This window comes from Dipodomys spectabilis, unplaced genomic scaffold (assembly GCF_019054845.1).
Source record: "Dipodomys spectabilis isolate Male_0828 unplaced genomic scaffold, ASM1905484v1 ptg000266l, whole genome shotgun sequence".
In the NCBI taxonomy this organism is placed as follows: Eukaryota; Metazoa; Chordata; class Mammalia; order Rodentia; family Heteromyidae; genus Dipodomys; species Dipodomys spectabilis.
The window spans coordinates 840644-868459 of NW_024870943.1; the positions used below are offsets into that span (position 1 = coordinate 840644).

Genomic DNA, 27816 nt, shown 5'->3' on the forward strand with positions numbered 1-27816 from the left:
ATGCACTTATACCTCAATACACTGGCTGCGGGCGTGGGTCCTAGGTGTCACCCTTTCCTCAACACCGAGCCCATATTGCACAGAAGAAATACCAGGAAGATGAACCAGGTCTGTGGTGGGGATGGTGCGGGAGAAGGAAGAGGTGAATGACAGATAACGAGAGGGGCAATTTTAGGTTCAAATGCCATTCTAGAGTCGCTGATGGGAACACATCTTCCCCAGCCCATGGACATTCAGGATTCCTCCTCACTTGTCATAAACCAGGACAGACTCTGTTAGGAAGAAGAAGGGAGGAATCAACAGAGCTTGGGGGTGGGGGCCCTAGAACCCCAGTTCTTTTCACTGTCCTAGCCCTTTCCTATCCTTTCCTGTGGCTTTGTTATGCATCCAGGATCAATGCAGAATCCCTGATCCTAAGGTGATACCTTACCCAGAGTTGGGAACCAGGGGTCTCTCCTGCAGGCTGCGCCTTTCCAGTGGCAGTGAACACAAGTGCTCGCCTCTTCTCTCAGGATATGCGTGGCAGGGCGGGTCATTTCTGAGATGCACATGGGCACTTCAGAGCTTCAGAGGGCTACTTAGATAGGGGTCCAGGAGGGTGGCAGCTGTGGTCGTCTCCTGCGGGAGTGGTGATTTTCCCTTCACCTGGGGTGGCAAGCCAAGTTCTCAGTAAACTTTTTCTTTTCCCCCATGTGACAATTATCAAGACACTTTTCACTTTCTTGTGGGTGCTTCTCCAGGGGACAGGGGAGTGGTGCAGTCGCTTAATTCTCCTGGATTCCAGTAGGCTGGCAAGAGACACTAAGGCCTGAAGCGAGATGACTGTAAACAATCTCAGCGGTGTATAAGGCATGTGTCCCCAAAGATTCTTACCCAAAGTGTCTCTTCCCTTTTTTTTTTCCAGTTCTGAGACTTGAACTCAGGGTTTGGGCACTGTTCCTGAGCTGCTTTTGCTCAAGGCTAGCACTCTACCACTGGCGCCACAGCACCATTTGTCTTTTTTCATGTGTGTGCTGCTGAGGAATTGAACCCAGGGCTTCATGCATGCTAGGCAAGCACTCTACCCCTGAGCCACCTTCCCAGCCTTCCTCATCTCAGTCTCCTTTTGTTTTATCATCATATATGGTGTTAGAAAAGAAAAATGGAACCCTGTACTGATGCAATCTCAAGAGCCTGATATCAGAGAATCAAGGTGCAAAGCCAGCCTGGTGAAGAAAGCACATGAGATTCTTATCTCCAATTCTTATCTCCACTCTCTGGTGGTAGAGTGCCTGTCTGGAATAAAAGAGCTCAGCAACAGCATCCAGGCCCAGAGTTCAAACCCCTGGACTGGCCCAAAAGAAAGAAAGAAAAAAGAATGAGACATTTCTGTACAGGAATTTCTTTGGCAATAATGGCCATTTTTTTCTTAAAATGTTTTCATCCCTAGAGACCCCATTTGGAGATTAGAAGTAAGTATTTCATGCATATTCCTGAAAGCAGGTTGATCTCTTTTCATACCTGGTCGTTTCTGAGGAGGTAGCTTCATTCTCTAATTCCCTACTCATTTTCATCATTAGCAGTGGTGATTTTGAAGCAGAAATTTGTCACTGTGCTCAGGAGAGGATCAGCAGTGACTCCTCACCCTGGGTTTCTGGTCTACCTCATTGCATGGACTCCATTCCTCACCTGGACCCTACTGGTCTTGCTGACAATTCCTCTGCCTTGTTTTTGTCTGTTTCAAGAACATGCATTTACCTTTCTGTGTCTGACTTCTTGCATTTCCCACAGCGATCTGTAGTTCTACACATGTGGCAGCACATGACAGGATTTCCTTCTTGTTCCTGGCCTATTCGTACTTTGTGATGAAAATAGGCTACATCTTTTGTGTGTGTGTGAAACATCTTTTTCTTAAACAGCAAAGCAGAAATGCAACACCATATTAAATATTTGTAAAATTAGGTGACAAAAGGGATGCAAAAGGGATGTTTGCAGTATGACTATTACATCTTCATATAGTTAAAGGCATTTATGAAATCTTACACTAACACATAAGATTATGCCATGATTAAAGTAGTTCAAATCTAATAACCATAAGCTATATTAGTGGATCTCGTTTCCTAGTATAATCTCTTAATATTACCGCTGATATTGATTGGTTTACCAAATGGAATCTATGAACTAAATTTTTAGAAATTGTTATGAGAATGACGAAAATTCTACCAACCAATTAGTTGCCTTTACAGAGTGAGATAAAAATACTGAGCTTACCAATTATTATACAAATAAAATTATCTCATTCGTGATTCTAATACCAGTATACTCTTCAAGGAATTTGGTAACAGTTAATTGACTAGGTACAACAAATAAAACTTGCAACCAAAACCTAGAGTTGGAATAGCATAGCATGTGGTGTATGTAAGATCAGTCAAAATTAACCCATTTTCATATATTTATATTTATATATATTTATTCACTGGAAATCTGTTCTGTGCCAGACACAATACAAATCTGGAGTGAAAACATTTGGAGTTGGTTGCTACATTTATCACATTATTCATTACCTATTTCTATGTATTCCTCCCAGACTTTCTACTTCCAATCGATACATAACCAAAATTCTTTTTTTTAGAGGAGGGGTTCCGGTCGTTGGGCCTGAACTCTAGGCCTGGGGGCTGTCCCTCAGCTCTTCAGCTCAAGGCTAATGCTTTACAACTTGAGCCATAGCACCACTTCCGGCTTTTTTCTTTTTGCTTATGTGGTGCTGAGGAATGGAACCCAAGGCCTCATACATGCAAGGCAAGCACTCTACCACTGAGCCACCTTCACAGCCCATAACCAAAATTCTTATCTTTTCAGATAGCAAGTGAGTTATTTGGTGCAAAAGTAAGCTGGTTTTTTGTTTTTAAACAGATCTCAATTTGATAATTTAGTTTCAACTTAAAATCCTCTTTATAGCCCAAATCTGTTTTCAAATGGTTAAAGAGAAACCACCACTCCTATCTTATTATTAGAAAGTACAACTGACAAACTTTAGGCAAGGTTTTGGTTAACTTCAGGACTTACAGATCAGATTACTGTCGGGTGATTACTACTCCAAGCACTTTTACAAATGTGAAACTATCTTGACTTAGGAGAAGGTAAATGGGGAGGATGAGGCAGATGGAGGAGAGGCACACAATGATGAACAGGTACATACATACAGCTGTGCATTCAGTACATGATTTTGGTCACATTTTCACAACATGGTTATTTTCTTGAATATCTTACTAAGTAAGCATGTAATAAAAGCAAATTCAAAAAAACATTCATTTTCAAGTTTCATAAATATATGCAATTCTAATTATAAAGTCTCTACAACACATCTGCACATTTTCTTAGACTAACATAATACCCAGACTCATGAAAGTCCCCTGTTAAGTAGTTAATTTTGCCTAGATTTGAAATTATTTTTATAAACATTCAATGAAGCCACAAACAAAGATACTGTAACGTTTGGAATCTTTCCAGGTTTTAAAGGGGGGAGAGAAGGAGGGTGGGGGAAGGGATGGAGAGAAGGAAAAGGAGAGAGAGGGAGAGAGAAGCAGCAATTCCGTAAATGAGAGGGGAACTCAATCCCTTACTTTCTTTTGCCTTTCATGTCAGTTGTTTGGAAAACACTAGAAGCAGACATGAGGTTTTCTATATATTGTCCAAAAACGTGGTCTCCTGATTTTAGCTTCAGGATTTCTTCCTTAACTGCATCTACTCTTCCTGAGAGATCTTCAAGTGTGTGTTGGAGTTCCAACACTTGATTCATGTCGTGCTTTTTTCTCCAGTTCCATCTGATTTTCAGCATCAACATCCATGTCAGCGTTCATCATCCTGGACACTGAACTGTGCCTCAGATTGAAAAATCCTGATGAAAGGTCCTCAGAGGCACCCGGAGAGGTGGTATCTCAAGATCACGCCTCTGGCCGGGGACTCCAGCACTGACTGACTAGGCTACATCTTCTTTATGCATTCATCCACAGTTAGGCCTCTGACTCCAGTGCTCTAAACGTGGCTGACTTTGCTCCACATGACCATTTTCAGTTTCACTCATTTCTCTGCAGACACCATGGAGCTTCTGGGTTGTTTCTTGGCTGTGGTGAATAGTGCCATGGTAGATATGGTGTTCAAGGACCTACATATTCTTGAGAATATGCCTAAATATTTCATTTTCTATTGTTTTTTTTTCTGTCCATTGTGGGGCCTAAACTCTGGGCCAGAGTGATGTTCTTCAGCTCTTCAGCTCAAGGCTAACATTATACAACTAGAGCCACACCACTACTTCTGGCTTTTTCTGCTTAGGTGATGCTGAGGATTTGAACCCTGGTCATCATGCATGCAATACAATCAGTCTACCACTGAGCTACTTCCCAGCCCCTCATTTTCTATTCTTTTTTTTTTTTGGTCAGTAATGAGGCTTGAGCTTGGCCTGGACACTGTCCTTCAACTCTTCAACTCAAGGCTATGGCTCTAACATTTGAGCCACAGTGCCACTTCAGGCATTTGCTGCTTATGTGGTGCTGAGGAATCAAACCCAGGGCCTCCTGCATGCAAGGCAAACAGTCTATCACTGAGCCACTTTCCCAGTCCCTTTTTTGCTTTTAAAGACAGGGTCTCAACTCTGTAGTCCAGGCTAGCCTTGAACCTAGTATCCTCTTGCCTCAGCCTCCTCAGTGCTGGCATTTCAGGTGCACATCACTAAGCCCAGCTGCATTATTTACCTAACTCTTCATCAGTTCCATTGTGATCCCAAAGAGATGCATAATGCCTTGATGAGAGGCTCATCTGCAGGGAAGCTCTCAGTCACTCTTCGCCTTCCCGGGATGTGGGGCCTACTCTTCACCTCAGTGCAGCTTCCTGGTCTGCCATGCCCTGGGGGAGGAGGCCTTCTGGGCCTACCAGGGTTAGCTGGTCTCAGTGATGTCACTGCACTCAGCGCATGTGATGTCATTGTTTTCCATGCACTGGAGCTAGGCAGGAGAAGCACACAGGGAGTGTTTGCGGTCCACTGCAGTGGTCGCAATTGGAGCTTTGGGGTTAGGAACCTGTATACACAGGCTGGCCTGGGCGGGTGTCCCTTGCTCCCAGCCTGGTTTCCTCAGAGGAGGGAGGGTCTCCCTGCTGCTTCTCTCCTCATATGAACACACGACAAGAATTTGATGCCCCTGTTCTCTGGGGCTGCTGGGAAATAGCCTCACCCAGTGGCTTACATTCACAGATACTATGGGGATCCACTCTGAGCTCCTCTCCTCACTTCAGGCCCAGTTATGGTTCTTGATTTTCTTGGGCTTATGGGTGTATCCTCAGCCTCCAACTGCCTCTGTTCCCAGACTGTGCCCTCTGTGTGATCGTTTCTCCGGAGTAGAAAGCAAGCATTTCCTTTTTTTCTTTCTTTTTTTTAATCTGAGATTAGAACTTCAACTGGGTATCTGATGCTTTTGCTCACTGGCTGGTGCTCTACCACCAGAGCATTTCCTTATGCAACAGCAGACACAGCCCGGCCCTTCTAATTTGGTTCAGTTCTCACCCTAATTCCCCTGCTGCAGATGTGAAGGCCCAGGTTGCTTGCTGTGTTTCTGACTCTGCCCCCACATGCAGCTGATCAGCTCAAAGGAATCAGGACCAGGGACAAATCCTCATGGGTTCACCATAAAGGATGCTACTGAAAAGATGTGTATGGCAATGCCCCGGGAGCCGAGTGTCTTGCCTACACTCCCTACACTCCACAAACCCTCACATCTTCAGCTCTCTGGAAGCTCTCCAAAACCTCTCGTTTTGTTCTTTTTTTTTATGCAGACTTCATTGGATGGGGAAGACTGTGTCAAAGTGTGATCAAGCAGAAAGGGTGTGACAGGGTGCTGACAAGGCCAGGCTGGGGGCCTAGCAGTGGCTCCACCTGCACCCTGTGGCCCTCCTGTTGTCACGTGGGGCTGAACCCATTCCGTAACGGGTCTTGGGATGTACCATCAGACACTGGTCAGGATTCTGCTGCGATGGCTCTGAGATGGAAACGCTGGGCACAGTAATTACCATGGCCCTCTTCAGAAACAAAGCTCAGGTTCTATGGCCTGCATTCCAGAGGGAGTTAATGAGCCAGAAACTGTGCACCCAGAACCACTTGTACAGTCTCAGGTTCCCATTCACCCATGGTGTTGCCCACAACATGGCTGAGGTTGCCCCTCTGTTGTCATTGTTATTTTGAGAAAAGATTTTACTATGGTTTTGAAGTCACAAATCTTCCACATCAGTCCACTGAGTACTGGGATTACAGGTGTGCATCAGCATACCTGACTTTTGTTTTTGTAGTAATACTATGCTATTGTTTGTTCTCTCATCATCACCATTAGCCACAAGTCTTGTGTTTAAATGCATGCTCCGCCAGCCATCCTCTTACTTCTGTGAGCTAGCTAGAGGTTCTGCCTTATGCTGTGCCTCACAGGATTGACGTTGTGAGCCAGCGTAGCACCTTGTACAATTGCTTTGAGGGTTCAGTGAAGTCGCAGTGTGTGTGCCTTGTCTAGGGCCTGGCCCAGAGCATGCATGCGTGCATGCTAGGCTGTGGCTGCTACTAAGTGGAGTATGTGGTGTAGTAGCCAGTGGTGGGCAGCGTGTCTGATCTTAAGTGAACTCGGAAAGTGCACTGTTTCTATTGAACTGTGAGCTCCAGGTCAGAGGAGGGCATGGTGGGTGTGCTGAGCGTCTGCTCCCAGCACTGTGGAGCTCTCTTGAGTCTGGGATTACTGACATTCTCCCTCCTTGTTCTCTCCTCAGCTTCACCTCAACAGCATCAAGAAGCTGTCCACCATCGCCTTCGCCCTTGGAGTGGAAAGGACTTGAAGTGAACTCCTCCCCTTCCTTACAGGTGGGTACTCGTGGGGCCCAGTGCAGTGGGGATGCCTGGAGATGGCTTCTGCTTAATAAGAGAAGCCCTTGACAGAGGCCCTAGATGATGGGGTACAGAGGCTGAGGGGCAGGTAGACAAGCTTTATGTACTGCAGGACTGTGTTGAGGGGAAGGCTGAGGAAGAGAAAGGTGGAGGCAGGATGTCCTCTTGAAGGTCTGCTGGAAAGCAGCCGCAGACCCGGAGTGAGACTCCCAGCCTGAGACCTGCTTCGGGCTCTGCCAGGTGGACACAGTCGTGTGACTCATACTAGAGACATGGAGAGCGTTCAGTCCGTTTAACACCTAAGTGTCAGCTGGGAGGACAGTCTCATCAGACAATGTTCTGCCTGCATGGGTGGAAAGAATTGGGGCCTGGGATGGGGGGAATGTGGAAGCTTCAGACCAAGAGCTGCCAGGTATCTAGACACATGGGGCTCAGAGCTCCAAGGGATGTAAGGTCCCTTCTTTGGACTTGCTGCCTGGGAGCATCTCCAGTTGCATGTGGCAGGTGCCATGTCCGTTGGGAAAAGGTGGTGCTGTCCAGACAGAAAAGCAGAAGCCTCAGCCTCACGCCAGCAGAACATGCAGGATTGGTTTTGTAAGCGATTACTGCAGCATGATTGTGGGGTAGAGCAAAATGCCAGGCTCGGATCTTAAAGGACAGCAGTGTAGTTTCAGGGTTCTGGAGGTGGTGCTCTGAGCCCTGGGTGCTGCGCTTCTTGTGGTGAGTACTAGGTCAGAAAGGAAGAATCCCAGAGATCGCCGGTGTCCTGGCCTGCCCTGCCCAGGCCTGAGGCCTGAGACTGTGGTTGGGCTTGACCTTGTCTTTGGGTGGGAGCCGGGCACAGGGGCCGGTGGTTGGGGGCAGGCTGGGGGAAGGGGACAGCCTGCAAAGTCTCCAGGAGGCAGTAGCTGAACCAAGTCTGCACAGATAGAAAAGGATTTTTGGCAGAGAACAGTGCTGAGAGTGTTAGCTGACCTGAACAGGAAATCTGCTTGCCACAGTGTTGCACAGGATGGGACTCAGTCTCCCCTCCCTGAGGGGTGTAGAGTGGTCCTGTCACTCAGTGCTCCCCCACCCATCCCCAGCTCCTATCTTGTTCTCTGTGCTGGCCATATGGGAAAACTGTGGGTACTGACAGCAAGCCTGTGATCTTGGGACCGGGATCCCAGGGTGCCGGAGTCCCAGGGTGGGCTGTGATGGGAATACCCTGCCCCTATAGACACCATCTATGATGAGGATGAGGTTCTTCTGTCCCTGGCTGAGCAGCTGGGAACCTTTACCGGCCTGGTGGGGAGCCCAGAGTACGTGCACTGCCTGTTGGTGAGTGGCATGCGGGGTCCTTGTTCTCATCCCTGGAGCAGAGACAGGAGCCATGGAGCAGGGTTGGTAGGGGGGCGGGGTGCTGTCTAGGGGGATGGCCTCAAGGCTGGAGGACTGAGCAGAGCATCAGTGCCACCCGCCCCTCCCCCGCCCCTGCAGCCCCCACTGGAGTCGCTGGCCACGGTGGAGGAGACAGTGGTGCAGGACAACGCGATGGAGTCCTTGCGGGCCATCTCCCATGAGCACTTGCCCTCTGACCTCGAAGCCCATTTCATGCCCCTGGTGAAATGGCTGGCGGGGGGCACCTGGTTCACTTCCCACACCTTGGCCTGCGGCCTCTTCTCCCTCTGCTACCTGTGAGTGTCCAGCGCTGTGAAAGGAGAGCTCTACCAGTGAGTCCGGGGCTCCATTGCCACCACCTGCCCAATTGCCCCTGTCCTGTCCCCTCAGGTCAGCTCACCTGCTGGGCCTCAGTGGCAGTCCCCTCCCCCTCCCATGTGAGTATGAATGCACAGTAACCGTACCTGCTGCTCCCTTGTCTGCCCTGGCCAAAGGCCCCCCTCCTACTCTTCCTCCTATCCTGAGTGAAGCCTCCTATGCCCTGGGAAACAACCATGGCACCCAAGGGTCCACACCCTCTGATCTCTTCTGGCTCCTTGAATTCTTCCTGCCCAGCGCCAGTCTAGATCCCCAGGTACTTACAAAACCTCTGTTCAGATGACACCCCCATGGTGGGACGGGCCGCATCTTCCAAGCTGGGGGAGTTCGCCAAGGTCCTAGAGCTGGACAACGTCAAGAGTGAGATCATCCCCATGTTCTCCAACCTAGCTTCTGATGAACAAGTGGGTCCCTGCTCCACCCTTCCTCCTCCCCACTTTTCCCCCTCCCTCATTCCGCCACTGGGCCCTCTGCCCTTATGCCCCATGGACACTCAGCACTCCTTCTGCTCCCCAGGTCTCTGTGCGGCTGCTGGAGGTGGAGGTGAGTGTGAACATTGCCCAGCTCCTGCCCCAGGAGGACCTGGGGGCCCTGGTGATGCCCACACTGCGCCAGGTGGCCGAGGACAGGTCCTGGCATGTCCGCTTCATGGTGGCCGACAAGTTCACTGAGGTGCGTGAGGCCTGCAGTGCACATGCAGGGCCAAGGCTGAAGGGAAGAGGGACGCGTGTCTGTCCTGCATGGGAGCGGGCAGCCTGACGTCCCTGGGCAGAGAAGCCAGGGCTGGATCTTGGCAGGGTCAGGGGGGCACATTCACACTGGGAAGCTGTCACTCACCCTGCTTTGTACACAGCAAGGACCTGGAAAGGTGGGAAAGTGAAGCTCTCTGTCCTGAGCTCCAAGGGAGACTCTTGTCCTGCCCAGGAGTAGAAGCTGCAGACAGACAAGGAGCTGAGGTAGAAACAGGACTGCCCACTCGCACTCCATACCACTTACACTGGTAAAAGAGCATGAGGCCCTTGGGGAGCTACCCTTGTGTGTGCCCTTAGTGTGGACCCATCGGCTCTGGTGGTGGTCCGGAGCAAGCGATGGTCAGGAGCAAGTGTAAGGCATCTCTGGCAACCAAGAAAAGGCAGAGTCACTAGGCACACATTCATCCAGACGTGTGTTCATACTGGCAACTAGGGCTGTGAACTGGGGTCTTGTGCTCGCTGGGCAGGTGCCCCCCTTCTTGAGGCACACCCTACACTTTGGATTTATTTTTCAGCTAGGATCTCCACCTTTGCCTAAGCTAACCTTGGACTCCATTACTCTAACTCTGCCTCCTGTATAGCTAGCTAGATTGTAGGTGTGAGCTGCTGTGCACAGCCCATTTTGTACATGTGTACTGTTATTATAGAAGGGATATACAGAGGGATTACAATGGCATGCATGAGTCAGAGAATGAGGACATTTCCTTTTGTACAGTGTGAGTGTCTGCTCTTCTCTCATTCCCTCCCAGCCCCTCCCTCCCATCTCTACCCACGAGTTGTGCAGTTCACATTCATCAGTGTCCTGTGAGGTCCATGGATGCACTTTTCTTTCTATCCTTTTTCCCTCCCTGTACCCTCCCAGTGATAACATGAGAACAGACTCTTTATCAGATAAAGAACACAGAAGTATCAAAAGCTAAACCCAAAAAATATATGTGTATTTTGTTTCCACATCTTGGGTTTTGTTTTATATATTTTATATAAATATGAAGAGACACTTAGGCATTGGGCCTTTGTGATTCTCTCCTAAGACTACTCTCCTTTGGTCTCACTGTGTGTGAGTCTCTGGAATCCTGTGGCATTTGTCATATCCCAGTGCATTTTAGATCTAACTTCCTTATATCAGAGAGAACGTGCACCATTAATCTCCAGTCTTGACTTACCTCACTTCTCAGGATTTGTTCTAGTTCCATCCATTTCCTTGCAAATGTCATTATTTTATTTTTCCTAATGACTGTGTAAAGTACCATTGTTCACATTTTGTGGGTCCACTCATTTACTGTGGGGCATCTGGGCTGTTTCCATATCTTGGCTACTGTGAGTACAGTGGCAGTGAACATGGGTGTGCAGGTGTCCTTGTCATGATGCTCAGTGTAGATGCCCAGGAGTGGGTGGGAGGGAAAGTCTGTGTGTAGTATTTGGAGGAACCTGCAGACTGCTGTGCTGAGTGGCTGCACTAGTTCACATTCCTACCAGCTGCACAGTAGGGCTCCTTTTCTCCACATCCCCACCAGCATTTGTTCGAATTCACAATGCTGGCCAATCTAACTGGATTAAGATGGAATCTCAGGGTTATTGTGCTGCCCAGAGATGATGAGCATTTCCTCATGTGTTTCTTTGCCATTCTTCCCTCTTCTGAAGAGTCTCTCCTTAGCTCCCCTGCCCATTTAGTGACTCAGCACACTATATTTTAGTATAAATGTAAAAGCAGGAGACTCTGCATCGCTGGCATGTGGATCAGGTCACAGAAAGCCCCACTTGGGATAATGTGAACTAAGGTCTGTGGTTTTGGCGCATGCTGCTGGAGACGAGGGCTGGCTCTGGGGAGAGCAGCCTGCCCCATCTCCACACCTGCACCGCTTCCACCAAGATTTTGGCCTCAATAGCTGAAAGAGGCTGCCAGACCCCCATTCACTCCACACACCCCGCCTCTTCCTGGTTCTGGGTTTCCAGCTCCAGAAAGCAGTGGGGCCTGAGATCACCAAGACAGACCTGGTGCCCGCCTTCCAGAACCTGATGAAGGACTGTGAGGCCAAGGTGAGGGCTGTGGCCTCCCACAAAGTGAAAGGTGGGTGCCCATGGCCCATGCATAAGGAGGGGGGCTAGGGTGGGGGTGCAGTGGGCTCCATCTCATCACCCACCCTGGTCCGCAGAGTTCTGCAAGAACCCTTCCGCAGATTGTCGGGAGATCGTGATCATGACCCAGATCTTGCCATGCATCAAGGTAACTGGTTTGGCGGAGGGAGTCAGCTGGACAGGAAAGAGGGCACAGAACAGGCTGTGGAAATGCCCTAGGCACCTGGGTCACAGGCTGCAGCCAAGGAGATGGAGGCATGGACCCTAGAGCCCACATTCATGCCCCCTGTCAATCATGTGCAGAGAAGGCTGAAGCAGGTCACCTGGGGCCTCCTTCCCTTCTCCCTCCCAGGAACTGGTGTCAGATGCCAACCAATAGGTGAAGTCAGCCCTGCCTCCGTCATCATGGGCCTCTCTCCCATCCTGGGCAAAGACAACACCCTCGAGCACCTCCTGCTCCTCTTCCTGGCCCAGCTGAGGGACTAGGTGAATCTCCCCTCCCCTAGCCCCCTGCCAAGGTGATTAATGGCTATCATGGAGTCCAGCGGGGGGGCTTCTGAGCTGAGTGATGAGTCGATGTGTGATGGGTAAGCATGTATGTGTGGGGTTGATCAGAGCTCACAATCTGGGAGGCAGAAGCAGTTCAAACTCTTTCTGTCATGGAGCACCTGCTGTGTTTGCCCCGGCCCTGCTGGATAGTGGGAGCATGGCATGGATGACGCTTGGCCTGGAGGCAGGGCTGTGCTCTGGTGGGATCTCATGTCAGTGGAGGGAGTTGAGGTGACAGGAATGAAAGGGGCAAGTCTCAGTACTGGTGGGCCAAGTGCCATGACTCCGCCCTCCTGACTCCAGCCTCAATTGGGTCCTGACACAGCTGTCCTGGGCAGAGCTGGGGCTCACCTTTCTTCTCCCAATGTGTTATTTTTCCTCATGATTCCTGCAAGTTCTCTCAGAATGACTGCAGGTGTCATATGATGCCCAAGCCTCCATCACTTAAGTGTGGCTCTGTATGTGGCCTTGTCACTGTGTCCCTGGGGACAGGTTGGGGCTGGGCAGTGGCCCTGGGGAGATGGAAGGTCTGTAGGGTGTTGCTGTGGGGTGGCACTCCCCTCCCCCCATTCTGGGCCGCCTTGGGCCAGGCATCACTGGACCGCCATCCTCTGCAGTGCCCGGAGGTGCGGCTGAACATCATCTCCAACCTGGACTGCGTGAACAAGGTGATCGACAACCGGCCAGCTGTCCTAGTCACTGCTCCTCGCCATCGTGGAGCTAGCCGAGGATGCCAAGTGGCGGGTGCGGCTGGCCATCATCGAGTACATGCCCCTGCTTGCTGGGCAGATGGTGCATGATCCAGGGCATGCCCGGTATGGTGGGGAGGGGAGAGGAGGCAGGCCAGACTCCCTCACCCCCTCTCCTATGGCAGGGAGTGGAATTCTTTGACGGGAAACTCAAATCTTTGTGCATGGCATGGCTGGTGGACCACGGTGAGTCCTGCCAGAAGGAGCTGGCAGCCAGTGGTTGGGGCCACGCAGCTGTTCTGTCTGTGCCCTGCCCCCCGCTGTTGGAACCCTGGGGAAGGCTGGCACTGAGCCATGACCCACTCTAAAACTCCCCCATGGACCTCCTGTCCCCCTTGCAGTCTATGCCATCCATGAGGCAGCCACCAGCAACCTCAAGAAGCTGATGGAGAAGTTTGGGAAGGAGTGGGCATATGCCACCATGATCCCCAAGATGCTGGCTATCTCCGGACACCCCAACTACCTGCACTGCATGACCACCCTTTTCTGCATAAACATAAGTGTGGCCCGCACCACACCTGCACCCAGGTGCCAGCTTGCCAGGGGAGGGGCACGGCCGGCCCCACCGTGAAACCAAGCTTGGGAGTGGAGAGGATGGAGGCCAGGGCCAGCAGTACACTTCTGGAGCTGGGCGGGCTCCAGGCCTCCGGCACCCTTGGCCTGGGTGTGGGTGAGCTGGTGTGAGACACATTGTTGGCTGGGTGTTCAGAGTTCAACTGGTTGTAAATCATAGTCGCGGGGAGGTGTTGTCAGTTGTGCACACCATTTCCATGCCGGTGAGGATTGGCGTAGCCTCGCCACCCGGACCCAGGTGCCAGGCGCTGCCTGTACTGATCGTGTGCCCATGCTTGGCCAGGTTCTGTCGGAGGTGTGCAGGCAGGACATCACCACCAAGCACATGCTGCCCACCGTCGTGCACTTGGCTGGGGACCCCATCGCCAACGTCCGCTTCCCTGCAGAAGATCAGGCCCATCCTCCACAACAGGTGAGCTGGGACCCGCTGTTCTTATGCTCCTCTCCAGCTACACTGTTTCTTCCTTTGTGGTGATTCTGAGGGTTGACCTTGCCAGGCAAGCATTCTGCCACTTGAGCCATGCCCCCAGCACTTTTTGCCTTTGTTATATTTCACAGAGTGCATGTGTGGCCCAGGCTGCCTGGTCTGTGCATGCTGCTCACACCGCTAGGATAACGGGGGGTGCCAACACGCCCAGCTATTGCTAGGGCTTCCTCAGTGACTGGGATTCCAGATGTGCACCACTGTGTTCAGCTGCCACTGCTGCCTGCTGCTTCCTCCCAGTGTCGGCTTCACTGTAGACTGAGGAGTCAGCAGTGGCTGTGGTGAGCCTTCTGGGGAGGGGGATGTGAAGGGAAGGGAGGGGAAGGATGGCTCAGCATCGCTAGTCATCTGGAGATGCAAGTTGTAATTCCCCAAGGGGTGGCCAGGCCTGAACTGAGTTCCCAGCTGTGGAACCCATCAGCTTCATGTCCGGCCCTTTCCCCTCTGCTTCCAGCACCCTGAAGAGCTATGTCAAGCCGGTCCTGGAGAAGCTGACCCAGGACCAGTATGTGGCCGTCAAGTACTTTGCCCAGGAGGCCTTGACCAGGGTGAGTTGGGGGTTGGCGGGCGGTGGCAGGTAGGAGGGGTGGTGGTGCCCGGACAGGGGCCCGGGAGGGCCAGAGGGTGGCAGTGCCAGGCAAGGGACAGGGGGCCAGACAGGCAGTTGGATGGGGAGAGGGTGGTGGGGCCTGGGCAGGGGCGCAAGAGGGCCAGGCTGGGCTTCTGAGCCGGCCCATTCCTGTTCCTCCAGTTCTGTCTCTTGCCTGATACTGGAAGAAGAGCCAGTGCTTGGGCCTTCAGTGCCAGCCTCTGGCCCACCCTCGGCTTAGCCCTCTCTGAGATCCTCCCTCACGGAGCTATGTGTCCCTGACAGCCCTCCCTGTGCTTGGCTTGATCCCAGACCTGGCCCCACGCACGTTCCCTGAGCTGCCTGGGGAGATGGCGCCCGGCCCCCTCCCAAAGGCTGAGGGACACGCAGTGTGATGGACAGCAGCCAGGAGGAAGGTGGCACTCCTGCCCTGTAGGGAGAGAATCGAGCATCCGGGTCACTGCCTCTTGCTGCTGAGATGGGAACCCCATCCCCACCTGCCTCCCACCTCCCTCCCCTTCCTGCCGCCCAACCCCCCCCCAGGTGGTTTATTTGTGTCAACTGTATTGTTTATATTTTATTCCTTTTTTCCCTCTTTTCACAAAAAAATAAAGGTGTAGAAACAGTCGGACCTCAGGTCTTAGTGGGAGTTGGGGGGAGGGTCCTGGGGCCTTGGTCTCTGCCCTTTTCTGTGAGGACACTTAGTTCTAAGCAGTCACGCTGAGTGTTCTGACCCCTAGGCATGCTGCCTGCTGTGGCAGAGCTGGCTAAGGACCCGGGCTGCCTTTGGAGGCCCTACTGTTCACATCCTCCTATTATTCACATCCTCCTACTGCTCAAGTCTTCTTACTGTTCACTGAGCCACACCCCTGCCCTGGGAAAATCAACCATTTTTTTGATGAGCACATAGCACTGTCTCAAATCCTGAGTTTCACACTGGGTACCTCAAGCATGCCCAAGGCCCCTGTGGTTGAGGACATCACTATGAGCTTTATATCTTTTTTTTTTTTTTTTTGGTTACTCATGTGGATTGAACTATGGTCCTGGTTGCTGTGCCTCAGCTCTTCAGCTGAGGGCGAGCACTCTACCACCTGAGCCACAGCCTCACTTCTGGTTTTCTGGTGGTTTATTGGAGATAAGAGTGTCATGGACTTTCCTGCCCTGGCTGGCTTTGAACCATGATCCTCATATATCACCCTTCTGAGTAGCTAGGATGACAATAGTGAGCCATTGGCATGAGGCTAGATTTTTGTCTTTTAAAGTCTGGATTCTACCAGAGAAAAACAGATTTACATTTCTTGTCTGGCCTGTTTTCCTTCCCAAGATGTATGATGAATTCCAGTTCCATCCATTTTCCTGCAGTTGCCATGCTTTGTTCTTCATGGAAAGCTGTTTTTTAGGAGAACAGACAAATATACAAGATAGAAAGGAGTAGACGGCAATAGAAAGTATATTAAAAATTTGGAGCTATTTGGTGGTGGGAAATTGATATACAACATAAAGCTGACAGTATTTTCTGGATCTGTATATACCTGCCTGAACTGTAAAGCAGTGACCCAGCTCTACCTTGTGCCTGTCAGCTAGGAGGGAGAGCTGGCCTGGCCCAGTTATAAACCAACACTGCATAGAGATGACACTTCATCAGCCAAGCCTGAAAACTGAAAGTTCAGGGTGGAAAACTGTTCCAAGCAAATGGGAACTGACCTGAAAGGGAGCCCCAGTTGCTTGTCCCACGAGAGCAGGAGAGACATCAAACCCAAGCTAGGTTGATGAGATAAAGACTGTCACCCTCTGCTGACAGCAAGCCAGCACATAGATGCCTACTGCTGCCCCAGTTTCATGAACTAGTACTACTGGATGCCATGGACCAGTAAGTCCAGACCAAGTTAGAATGTTGGCTTACGACCCCCCTCTCATCAAGTGATAGGCTGTCGAGCCCAAAGTCAGTCATAAGACTTAAGGATCAAATGAAGGAACAAGTTTACAAAATCAAAAATCAAAGCCATACCACAACTTTCCAGAACATCTGGGATGCAGCAAAAGCTTCTCTGAGGGAATTTACAGCTATCTGGGCCTGGCATGAAAAAAGTCAGGTGTTTCAAATGTCATCAACAACAAAGCACAGTCTAAAAGCAAACCCAGAACAGTGGATAGAGAGATAATCATAAAAATCAGGATAGAGCCAGCCTGACACTGATGGCTGCTCACCACTAATCAGAGCTACTCCAGAAGCTCAGATCTGAGGATTATGGTTCAAAATCAGCAGAAAAGTCCACCAGGCTCATTTTCTATTTTTTTTTATTTTTTTATTTTTTGGTTCCTGTCGTGGAGCCTGAACTCTAGGCCTGGGCTCTGTCCCTCAGCTCTTCAGCTCAAAGCTAGTGCTCTACCACTTGAGCCATGGCGCCACTTCTGGCTTTTTTCTTTTTGCTTATGTGGTGCTGTGGAATCAAACCCAGGGCCTCACGCATGCAAGGCAAGAGCTCTACCACTGAGCCACCTTCCCAGCCCCACAAGGCTCATTTTCAATAAACTATCCCCAGAATTTACAAAGCAGAGCAGTGGCTCAAGTGGTAGCACACTAGCCTGGAGCTAAAGAAGCTTAGCAACAGTGCCAGGCACTGAGTTCAAGCCCTAGGACAGGCACACACATAAACACACACACACACACACACACACACACACACAAATAAGGGTAAAAATGAAAAAAAAGGAGGTTAAATGAACAACGTAAAAAAAATCAGTGAAAGAAGCGGAGGCCTGGGGGCTCACGCCTGTAATCCTAGCTACTCTGCAGGCTGAGATCTGAGGAGCATGGTTCAAAGCCAGCCGAGGCAGGAAAGTTCATGAGACTCATCTCACCAGAAAACTGGAAGTGGCAACTATGGCTCAAGTGATAGAGTGCCTGCCTTGAGCTGAAGAGCTGAGAGACAGTGCCCGGGCCCATAGTTCAAGCTTCAGGACAGACAAAAAAAAAATCAGTGAATGTAAGAAGTTTTCTTGATAGCTAAGACTGACAAGCCTTCATCCAAGAACAGTGAAGGCATCAACTAAGAAAACTAGGAAGTCACACCTGTAATCCTAGCTACTCAGGAGGCTGAGATCTGAGGATCGCGGTTCAAAGCCAGCCCGGGCAGGAAAGACCATGAGACTCCTATCTCCAATAAACCACCAGAAAACCGGAAGTGGCGCTGTAGCTCAAATGGTAGAGCGCTCGCCTTGAGCTGAAGAGCTGAGGGACAGCGCCCAGGGCCAGAGTTCAAGCCCCACGACCGACAAAAAAAAAAAGAAAACTAGAATATCATAACAGTTTAAATTCAAATTGTCACTGGAGGATATATTAGAAAATTAGTCCAACACATTAGAAAACATACGAGGAATGGATTCAGTCTTTGCACGTTGACCCATCAGGTTTGATCCAAGGTGACTTTAATCACCTAACTTCATTTGTAATCAAGCAGTATGATGATTCAGTGATGGGATACACCAGGTGTTCAGAGTTACCACCAATGTCCCTCAGACAGGTTCAAAAACTAGGAAAGGAGGAAGGCTACCAAACTCCCTCTCATACCAAAATGAGAACAGACTAGAGACAAGATTAGACACCTATTTCCTTGAAGAGCACAGATGTAAAATATTTCATAACATACCTACAAGTAATTTCAACAATGCATTGAAAGTTCATGCACCATGCCCACATTGCATTCCACCCATAATTGCAAGTGTGGCTCAACCAGTCCTGGACAATTTGAAGAGTAAGACATTGGACACCTGTGGCTTGCACCTGTCATCCTAGCGACTGAGGCTGAGATCTGAGGATCACAGTTCAAAGCCAGCCTGGGCAGAAAAGTCCAGGAGACTCTTCAATTCCCTACCAGAACACTGGAGGTGGCACTAAGCTCCAAGTGGTAGAGCACTAGCCATGAGGAAAAGAGCTTAGGGACAGCACCCAGGCCCTGAGTTCAAGCCCCAATACTGATTCCCTCCCCCCAAAAAGTCATTATACCAAGGATCCGTCTGCTTTAAAGGTTTTTCCGCTAACCCATTATCAGCTGTAAGAAGTGAGTAGTTAGGTATTTTAATGAAGTAGAAGCAATGGGAAGGTAGATACAGTCCGGCCGGGACCTGACAAGGCAAGGTGTGTGCAGTGTGCAATAGTGGCCACTATCATGCCAGGACTCGGGTGTGACCCAGGAACAGAAGTCAGATGGCACCTGTCCTAGGCATCAGTCAATGGTTACTCCCAGATCAGACCTGGCATGAGTGCTTCCCCCCAAAACCTCCCCAGGACTTTCTTGGCCCTTCTGGATTCTGCTGTTTTGATTGCGATGGAAGATGATTCGCCAGGCTGGTGGTTTTGTGAGGATGGCCACCACATTGTGGCCTGCTCTACCAGCAGGAGGTGTTCAAGGGGTGGGCCCAGAACCCCCAAGCTAAGGATGCAGGGTGTGGGGGGGAGAAGCTGACCTCCCAGCCAGTTCACAGGCTGAGTCGTACCTTTGTGTCACAACCCATTTTTCCTGAAAGGCTTTGTCAGGAGCTTCAAGTCATCCCCACGAGTGAGAGGTGAGCGTGTCTCATCCCTCATTCATATTGATCATAGTCACCAGGTGCTGCTGTGAATGAAGCCAAGTCAGGAGCTGGATGTGAGCTCTGGCCAGCAGGTGTGCGGCAGGGGAGCAGGAGTCATGCCACGGCATGGCAAGGACACAGGAGACAGGAAAGGGATTCATACAAGATGGTGGTGCAGAACTGAGGGTGCACAGGAAGAAAGGAGACACAGATGGAGAGAGGTGTCCTGAAAGTGCGAACTCTCTAGAAGTAACGAGTCCAGGCAGGGCTGCATGTCAGCGTGACGACAGGCGGGTGTGCTTCCAGCAGACTGCAGGGGTGCGTGGGGTGCAGAGCCTAACCTTGAGCGGAAGAGCTGAGGAACAGCGCCTAGGCCCAGAGTTCAAGCCATATAGCCGGGCAAAAAAAAGAGGAAAAGCACGTGGAGCATTGCTGAGTGCTGTAGGGGAGGGGAAGCTCGGCGCATGGGCTGTCTTGGATTTGGATCATGCTCAAGACAGAGTGTGAGATGGCTGGAGGGTGGGGTGCTGCTGGGGACCAGGTGTTGAGAGGGGGTAGGGTGGGGGCAGGGAAAGCCTGAGTCCCCTCAGAAGGCAGGGAGCTGGTGGAGGACACGCGGTCCACCTAGGTCAGGAGGGTAAGTCCACATCCACGCATTCCAAGGTGACACAGATGGGGAGGACCTCTGAGGACAGGAACACCAGGGGTCAGGAGAGGACCAGGTGTGTGTGAGGCTAATGATGACACCAGACAGCTCCCCAAGGAGACCAGAGCACGCGTGTGCTGGGTGGAATGACTTTGGGCTGGATTAAGGGAGTGGGGCAGGTATGGAATCTGGCTAAAGCCAGTGTGGGGGGAGGGAGTGCAGGGATGGCAAGGCCTGTGGTTCAAGCCTCTCTGTGGTGGGGTGGCTGTGGGAACTTCAGGATCAGGAGGAGGCGCCTGGCTCAGAGCCCACAGTCCACTCAACACCCGGCATAGTCCCTGGATGGTTCCTGGAGGCAGGCCTGCCATCTGCTTGCTTTCCTTTTCTGTGCAGGCCCTAGGACTTGAACTCAGGGCCTGGGGCCTGTCCCTGAGCTTTTGTGCTCAGGGCTGGTGACTCTCCCTGGGACATCAGTGCTACTTCTGGCTTTCTGTCACCCTGCAATTCATTCCAGAGAAGAAAAGGGTGGAGGTGGAGAACCCGGGTCAGAGCGCCCTGCCTGTCATTCAGCACAGCAGCCCTGACCTGCACCCCAGAGGCTGTGGTAAAGTGATCTCATAACAAGGGACATGAGGAGCACTGCAGGAAATGTCACAATAGACAAGCAAGGGACTTTCTCAAAGAGCCTTCGTGTTTTAAAAACAACTTTACATTAAAAAATGTGCTTTTCAAAGTACACTTAATGTCCTTTTTGAATTAGCAGAGAGTCTAGAGATTTGTAACATAGACCGCCAAGGAAAATAAAGAGTTGTGAAAATAAATTATGTGGAAGAAATAAGCACAGACAAGATTAAGGGAGTAACTGTCAGGAAAGAGCCTTGATGTTTGTGGTCAGAGCTACACAAGCAGGACTCCCTTCTTTCCTTGCTTCTTTCCTTCTTCCTTCCTTCCTTCCTTCTTTGCTTCCTTCCTTCCTTCCATCCTTCTTCTTTGCTGGCTTTCCATCTCTCTTCTCTGTCTGTCTCTGTCTGTCTGTGTGTCTATGTCCGTGATTCTCTCTTTCCTTCTTTGTGCCAGGACTGAGGCTTGAACTCTGGGCCTCCGTTAAGTCCCTAGGATGATTTTGCTCAAGGTTAGCTCTCTTCCACTTCACCCACAGCACCACTTCCATCTTTTTTTTCTTTTTTTCTTCTTTTTTTTATTATTGTGAACATACTGTACGGAGGGGTTACAATTACATGGGCAAGATAATGAGTACATTTCCTATCAAGAATTGTAGCCTCCTCCTTTGTTCTTTTTTTGTTTTTTAGTGGTTTATTGGAGATGAGAGTCTCAGAGGGTTATCTGCCTAGACTGGCTCTTAACTGTGATCCTAAGATCTCGCCTTCTCAGGAACTCAGAACACAGGCATCAACCACCAACACCAAGCTGCTATTTTCTTTTTTTTTTTTATTGTGAGAATACTCAACAGAAGAGTTACCATTATATGGGCAAGATGATGACTACATTTCTTATCAACCATTGTTGCATCCTCTTTGTTTCCCCTTCCAATCCTTTCCCATACTCTCACCCTCCCCAACCCAATTCCCCTCACACCAAAGTTGTAAAGTTCATTTTACGACATAACGACTTGTATGTCTCATTGTTGCAATGGGTCCACCTGTATCCCTAGTTAAAAGATTTGTTTTTTCCCTTACCCTCCACAAATTATACCAACATCAAATACAGTAAAAGCATTGGTTATACTGTGTGGGAAGGACATACAAAGCAACATAGAAATCATCTTATAAATATGTTAGAAATAATTGCCAGCTGATATTTTCTTTCCAACTACTTTCTTCTCCAGAACAGAAGGGGCTTTAGGAATGATTCACTTCATTGCATAGGGAACTATTAAAGAAAGAAAGAGGGAGTTCCGGGAAGATGGCGGAGGAGAAGCTGGAATCTGAACAAGCTCTTGAATAGAAAGCAGTTTTAGAGTTCCAGTGAACAGTCCTAAGCCAGAGAATCACACCAAGTGTGCGATCCCAGGACAGAGAGTTAGACAAGAGAGGGGAAGCCAAGACAAGGAGACACATCTGAGCGCCTGCCAGCAGCCGCCGCGGCGGCGGCAGGGTCGCAGCGGCGACCGCAGCTGCGGCCATACCTGAGAGCTCACACAGAGAGTCCGGGATGAAGGAGCCAGACGCAGCGGGCGAGAGGATTCTACTCAACACCAGCAAGAACCGACAAGGAGCGGACATCTTCATCCTGCAGTTTGCAGACCAGGGACGACCCAGGTTCCAAGTCTCGGCGTGAGTAGAAGCCAGACGTCCTCACTCCTTCTCAGGGAGCAGAGGAGGGAAGGCCACCCCTCGCCCCCCAGCACCGGTGATCTCCATCTTGGATACCGACAAAGCTCGGAGGAGCTGCTAGCTCCAACTCAGGCCTTGGAATAAAACGAGTCATTTAACAGGTCACAAGAACTTAACGGCGAAGTGACCTGCCAGACTCAGCTCTATCCAGGGAAAAGTCACCCAGCTCAGGCACCAGCCATTGGAGTGGCTTTCCTCACTGGGTAACCAGAGCCAGAGGCTGCCCCTCCCTCTAGCAGCCTCCACAATCAATTGAAAAACAGAAACCCTGAGAATGGCTCCAGGGTGGGCTCTGTGAATTTTTCACAAAATAGCCCCAGGGAAAAGCTACTGTTTGTTGAAAGGCCTCAACTCTACCAGAACCTAGCCTCATCACCCCTCTTTTGTGATTCTCAAAGCAGATCACCCTCCCATTAAACTAACCTAGGAGGGGGATCTCAAAATCTTGGGTCAAGCAGAGCATTTTTCTGCCTGTTCGAACAAACTGACTTAAGAAACCAATCAAGCCACAGGACCTCAAGCTGACCAGAGACTCCAACAAGAGGCTGGTTACAGACAAAAGGGAGATACAGGATTCTTCCCACCCTTCTCAAAAAAATAAAAAAAAAAAATCAAAGAACTTTTTTTTCTTCTTTTCTTTTTTCTTTTTTTTTTTTTTGGTACCTTATATATATAAAAAAAATTTTTTTCCTTTTCTAAAACTTTTATTAATCTTTAATTTTTGCCTTTTTTGAAAAATAATTGTTTTCCAGTAATTTTTTTTCCCTCTTATAATTTTTATTTTAGGAATACGTGAATGTACGTTTTCCTTTCTTTTCTTGTCTTCTCTCTCTTTTTCTTTCTTTCTTAATTATCTTTTTGTTTTTTGTCTAGCTCTACTGAACTTCTGATCCTTTTTTTTCTCCCTTTCTTATCTTTTTCACCTTTTCCTTTCTTTTGTTCTTCTGTATGTGACTTAACTCTTGTCCTGCACATCCTCAGATAAACCCATAGTTAACTAGTAGACCCTATCCCCCATTGTGTACACACTTAATCCACAAATTTATTACTCAATCCAAAACCTCTGAGACTTAAATTCCTTAATAGCAGTACTACCTCTTTATACCTATATAATATTTTAAGCATTTTTTAAGTTTTTCACATCTCCTCTATCTCCCTCCTGTTTTCTCATTATATTCACATTCCTCTCTAAATAGATGGTCTTTCAATCTCCATAACTATATTAATTTTTACGTTTCTAATTTTTTTTTCTGGTCTCTTTTCATTTCCCTTTCCCTTTCTTCTTTTTCTCTCTCTCTCTACTTGCATCCTACCCAAACTATTTCCTGCATTGAGATTAGGACATAGTTAACTCTCCCTGTGCCTCCCTACACCAATCTATTCCTAATTTTTACCCACATCTCTCCCTAACCCTAAAAATTTCTGGTTTTCCAAATTCTTCTCTGCGGTTCGAAGCCCATTAACATATAGTTTTTTGATGTTGAATAGATGTATCTGTTGAACTAGATTGTATCTGTAGACTATTGACTGTATAAATGCAAACGTTGGTTGATGGTTGCCTTAAGATAGTGTTCTAGCACAAAACTGGTGCTATTTTCATCTCAAATGGGCAGAGTAAGCCGGAAAAACACAAGAAAAATGGCAAATCCGGGTATCTCAATTCCCAATCTTGATAATCAGGGGTCAGATCAGATAATGAACAATCCAGAGGAGAGTTCCCAAATAGCTCTACAAACACTGGTGGCAAACATGATAAATGAGAAGTTTGACAACTTACAAAGGACTCTGTATGAGCGTGATAGGGAGAGAGAGGAGGCATCCCAAAAGTTTATACAGGAATATCATAAGCGTGAGGAAGCTACTCAAAAACTGATACAGGATTTGCGTGAACAACTTGAGAATACTCAAAGAGAAAGGGAGGAATGGCGTGAGCAGGCTGAGAACACTCAAAGAGAACTGCAGAAATCCCACGAACGGGAGGAAAGAGAACTGCAAGAATCCCACAAACGGGAGGAAGCTAATCAAAGAGTAATTCAGGAATTGAGAGACCAGGTAGAGAACACACAAAGATCACTAAAGGCATTCATGGAATCCATTAACAAAGAGCTGAAGGAAGTCAGGGAGACCACAAAGGGAATGCTGAATGGAACCCAACAGAAAGAATGGGAGTCCAAAGAAACCATAACCAATCAACTAAGTGATTTGAGAACAAACACTGAACACCAAATTAAGGAAGTAAAGAAATTCATACAAGACCTAAAACAGAGCTTCAACAAAGAACTTGAAGCCATCAAAGCTGACCAATTAGAAGGAAAAGAGATAAAAAAAAAAAAAGTAGAGAGTCTTGACAGCAGGTTAGACCATGCAGAAGATCGAATCTCAGGGATTGAAGACAGGCTAGATATTATAGAGAAAGAACATACAACCATCCAAGACAAGCCCAAGAAGTATGATAGATCTATCCAACACCTGGAAGACACCATCAGAAGGCCTAATCTAAGGATAATGGATGTAGAGGGTAACCTAGAAACAGAAGTTAATGGTCTAGGAAATTTGTTTAACAGGATCCTAGCAGAGAACTTCCCAAACATACAAAAAGATAGGCCTATTCAGGTACAAGAAGCTTGTAGAACCCCAAATAGACCAGACCAGAATAGGACATCCCACCGTCACATTATAATCCACACAGGATCAACTCAGACCAAGGAAAAGATCCTTAAAGCTGTCAAGGAGAAAAGGTTATTCACCTATAAAGGGAAACCAATTAGAATCACCTCAGATTTTTACTAGCCATACAACGGACAAGGGTCTCATATCTAAAATATACTTGAAACTCAAAAAATTAATCCCCCCAACAAGAAATCCTCAAAGAAACAACTGCCCAATAAATAAGTGGGCAAAAGACTTAAAGAGAAACTTCTCTGCAGAAGAAAGAAGGATGGCCAGTAGACACATGAAGAAATGTTCAACATCCCTAGCCATAAAAGAAATGCAAATCAAAACAACATTGAGATATCACCTCACTCCAGTTAGAACGGCAAAAATCAAGAACTCTAACAACAACAGATGCTGGAGGGGATGTGGACAGAAAGGAACCTTACTTCATTGTTGGTGGGAATGTAAACTTGTTCAACCACTTTGGAAAGCAGTATGGAGGTTCCTCAAAAGACTTCACATAGAGCTCCCCTATGACCCAGCAATCCCACTTTTGGGCATTTACCCTAATGTTTACAAACAAGACCACACTAAAGCTACCAGCACAACTATGTTTATTGCAGCATTATTTACCATAGCTAAGATATGGAACCAACCCAGATGCCCCTCAGTAGATGAATGGATTAAGAAAATGTGGTATATATACACAATGGAATTCTATGCCTCCATCAGAAAGAATGACATTGCCCCATTTGTTAGGAAATGGAAAAACTTGGAAAAAATTATATTAATTGAAGTAAGCCAGGCCCAAAGGAACGTAGGTCCCATGGTTTCCCTTATTTGTAATATCTAGTATATGTATGAGTCAAGCGGAAAAGGTCAGATAATGTGATGTCAGGAAAATGAACCCTTAGATGTGTATTTTAATGTTTTTTTTCTTTCATAAATGTGTTTCTAACACATTTATAAGATTATCTCTTTGTTGCTTTGTATGTCCCTCCCCCACAGTATAACCCCTGCTTTCACTATATTTGATGTCAGTATAACTTGTGGAGGAGATGGGGGAAAACCAGTTGTTTAAGGATACAGGTGGACCTGTTGCAACAATGAGAAGTACAAGTTGTCATGTCCAAAACGAGCTTTACAACGTTGGTGCGGGGGTGGGGAAGGGGGAGAAAGGGGGGGAAGGAGAAGGATTGGGATTAGGGGGGAGGGGGGAGGCTGGGAAGGGATGTGAAGGGTAAACAAAGGAGGAGGCTGCAATGCTTGGTAAGAAATGTACGCATTATCCTGCCCATGTAACTGTAACTCCTCTGTACAGTATGTTCACAAATAAAATTAAATTAAATTTAAAAAAAAAGAAAGAAAGAAAGAAATCAAAGACTCAAAATGGAATTAGGAACACATGTTAGGTGAGTTTATCCAGTTTATCTTGAATTTGACAAGACTACCAATTAATGGGGCAGATTCTCTGGAAGTAGTTAACATGACCTAATATGCATTATTTCAAAATCTAACATTTCCACTTTCATATAATTTTGTAGGCCAGCACAATAGAGACAGATGAACACACACAGAGATATATAGCACACAAAAGCGCAAGTGTGGACATGTGTGCACACCTCTATCTCTCAGCAGATGACTTTTATCTAGGTGTGGAAATTGTTGAATGGCCAAGCAAAGCTCAGCAGAGATGCAAGCTTGGTGGTCCTCAGGGGAGGACCACTTTCTTCTTCTTTGTGCAGGTGAAGAGGAGGCTGAAGGGAGTGGAGTGTCTGCTCATGAGCAGGAAAGGGCTGAGGGATGGGAAACAGCCCATAGCAAACACCGACATATGGTGCACCACAGGCCTGGTGTTGTAAATCACAGACGAGCAAATCTGAAAGATGCAGGACATGGTATAAAAGGAGACAAAGGTGCTCATCACGAGGAGGATGCTTATGGTAGCTCTGGACTCGAGAGAGACTCTGTTGGAGACACTGATCCCCTGGATGTGTCGCATTGTCTGCTTGTATCTGTACAGGACAAAAAGCATGGAGCTGCTGGCCCAGAGCATGAGCCCCAGACACAGAACATTAGGCCCCGAGAGTATGGCCATGTGCAGCACATCAGCAGCTAGATCGTGACGCACTGCAGAACAGTATCCATAGGCCTTTAAGCTCGTCATGTTGTTGTGCGCTTTGGGTCCGGTCGTGTACATAAGACAAACAATGCTCACCAGGAGGGAGACCCCCCAGCTGAGGTAGACAGTGGAAACAATGTGCTTGTGGGCTCTCCCCTTCAGCCCTGCCCACCTGGAGTCCCCCTGACTGATGCTGACAGCAAGGAAGAGGCCCAGGGAGTAAGTGCTACTGATCGACACCCCCCTGCCCACTCGGTGAAGATAGAAGACCATTTGCACCCCACATCATTGAAGAAAATTCTCCAGCCCAAAGCCACCCTTGTTTGGGGAAAACCCCTACACAGAAGACATAGGAAGTTGGCCACAATTAAGTTCATAAGAATCAAGTCTGTGGCTCTCATTCTGTTCCCCATGCAGGACAGGAATAGATAATGGGAGAGGAGAGATAAATTACCCACAAACCCAACCACAGTTTGGCCTAAGAGGATCACCCCCATAGACACATGGGTAGCTCCCATCCTCTCTGTTCCTTGAGTCTCATCCAGAGGCTCTGGGTTAGGAAACTGAGGCCTGCACGGGGCCAAGGGAACTCAACATTCTCCATTCAGCATTCAGACGACTGGAAATACTGTCCTACTATCTCTCATGTATTAGGAAAAATCCAATTCTATTCATCCATCAGGAAGAGGAAGATGGCATGTTCAGGGAAATGGGTGAACCTGGAGGAATGGCATTAAGGGAAGGTAAGTCAGGTTCTGAGATGAAGGTGGCTACATTTCTCCTCTGTAGAATCAGATCTAAGATTCTAAACAAGCAAGGCTCTAGTGGTTCAAGCCTGTAATCCTAGCTACTCAGGGGCTGAGACCTCGGATTCCCAATTCAAAGCCAGCCCAGAGAAGGAAAGTCTGTGAGACTCTTCTCTCCAGTTAAGCACCAGCAAACCAGAAGTAGACCTGTGGCCCCACTGATAGTGGCCTAACCTTGAGCAAAAAGGGCTCAAGGAACATGGGCAAGCCCCAAGTTCAAGCTCTCTGACTGACTA

At 48.6% G+C, this 27816-nt stretch overlaps 1 pseudogene; it reads left to right on the forward strand.

Moving 5' to 3' along the window:
- LOC122125522 lies at window positions 1–26771 on the forward strand (annotated as a pseudogene).
- The last annotated feature ends 1045 nt before the right edge of the window (window positions 26772–27816 follow it).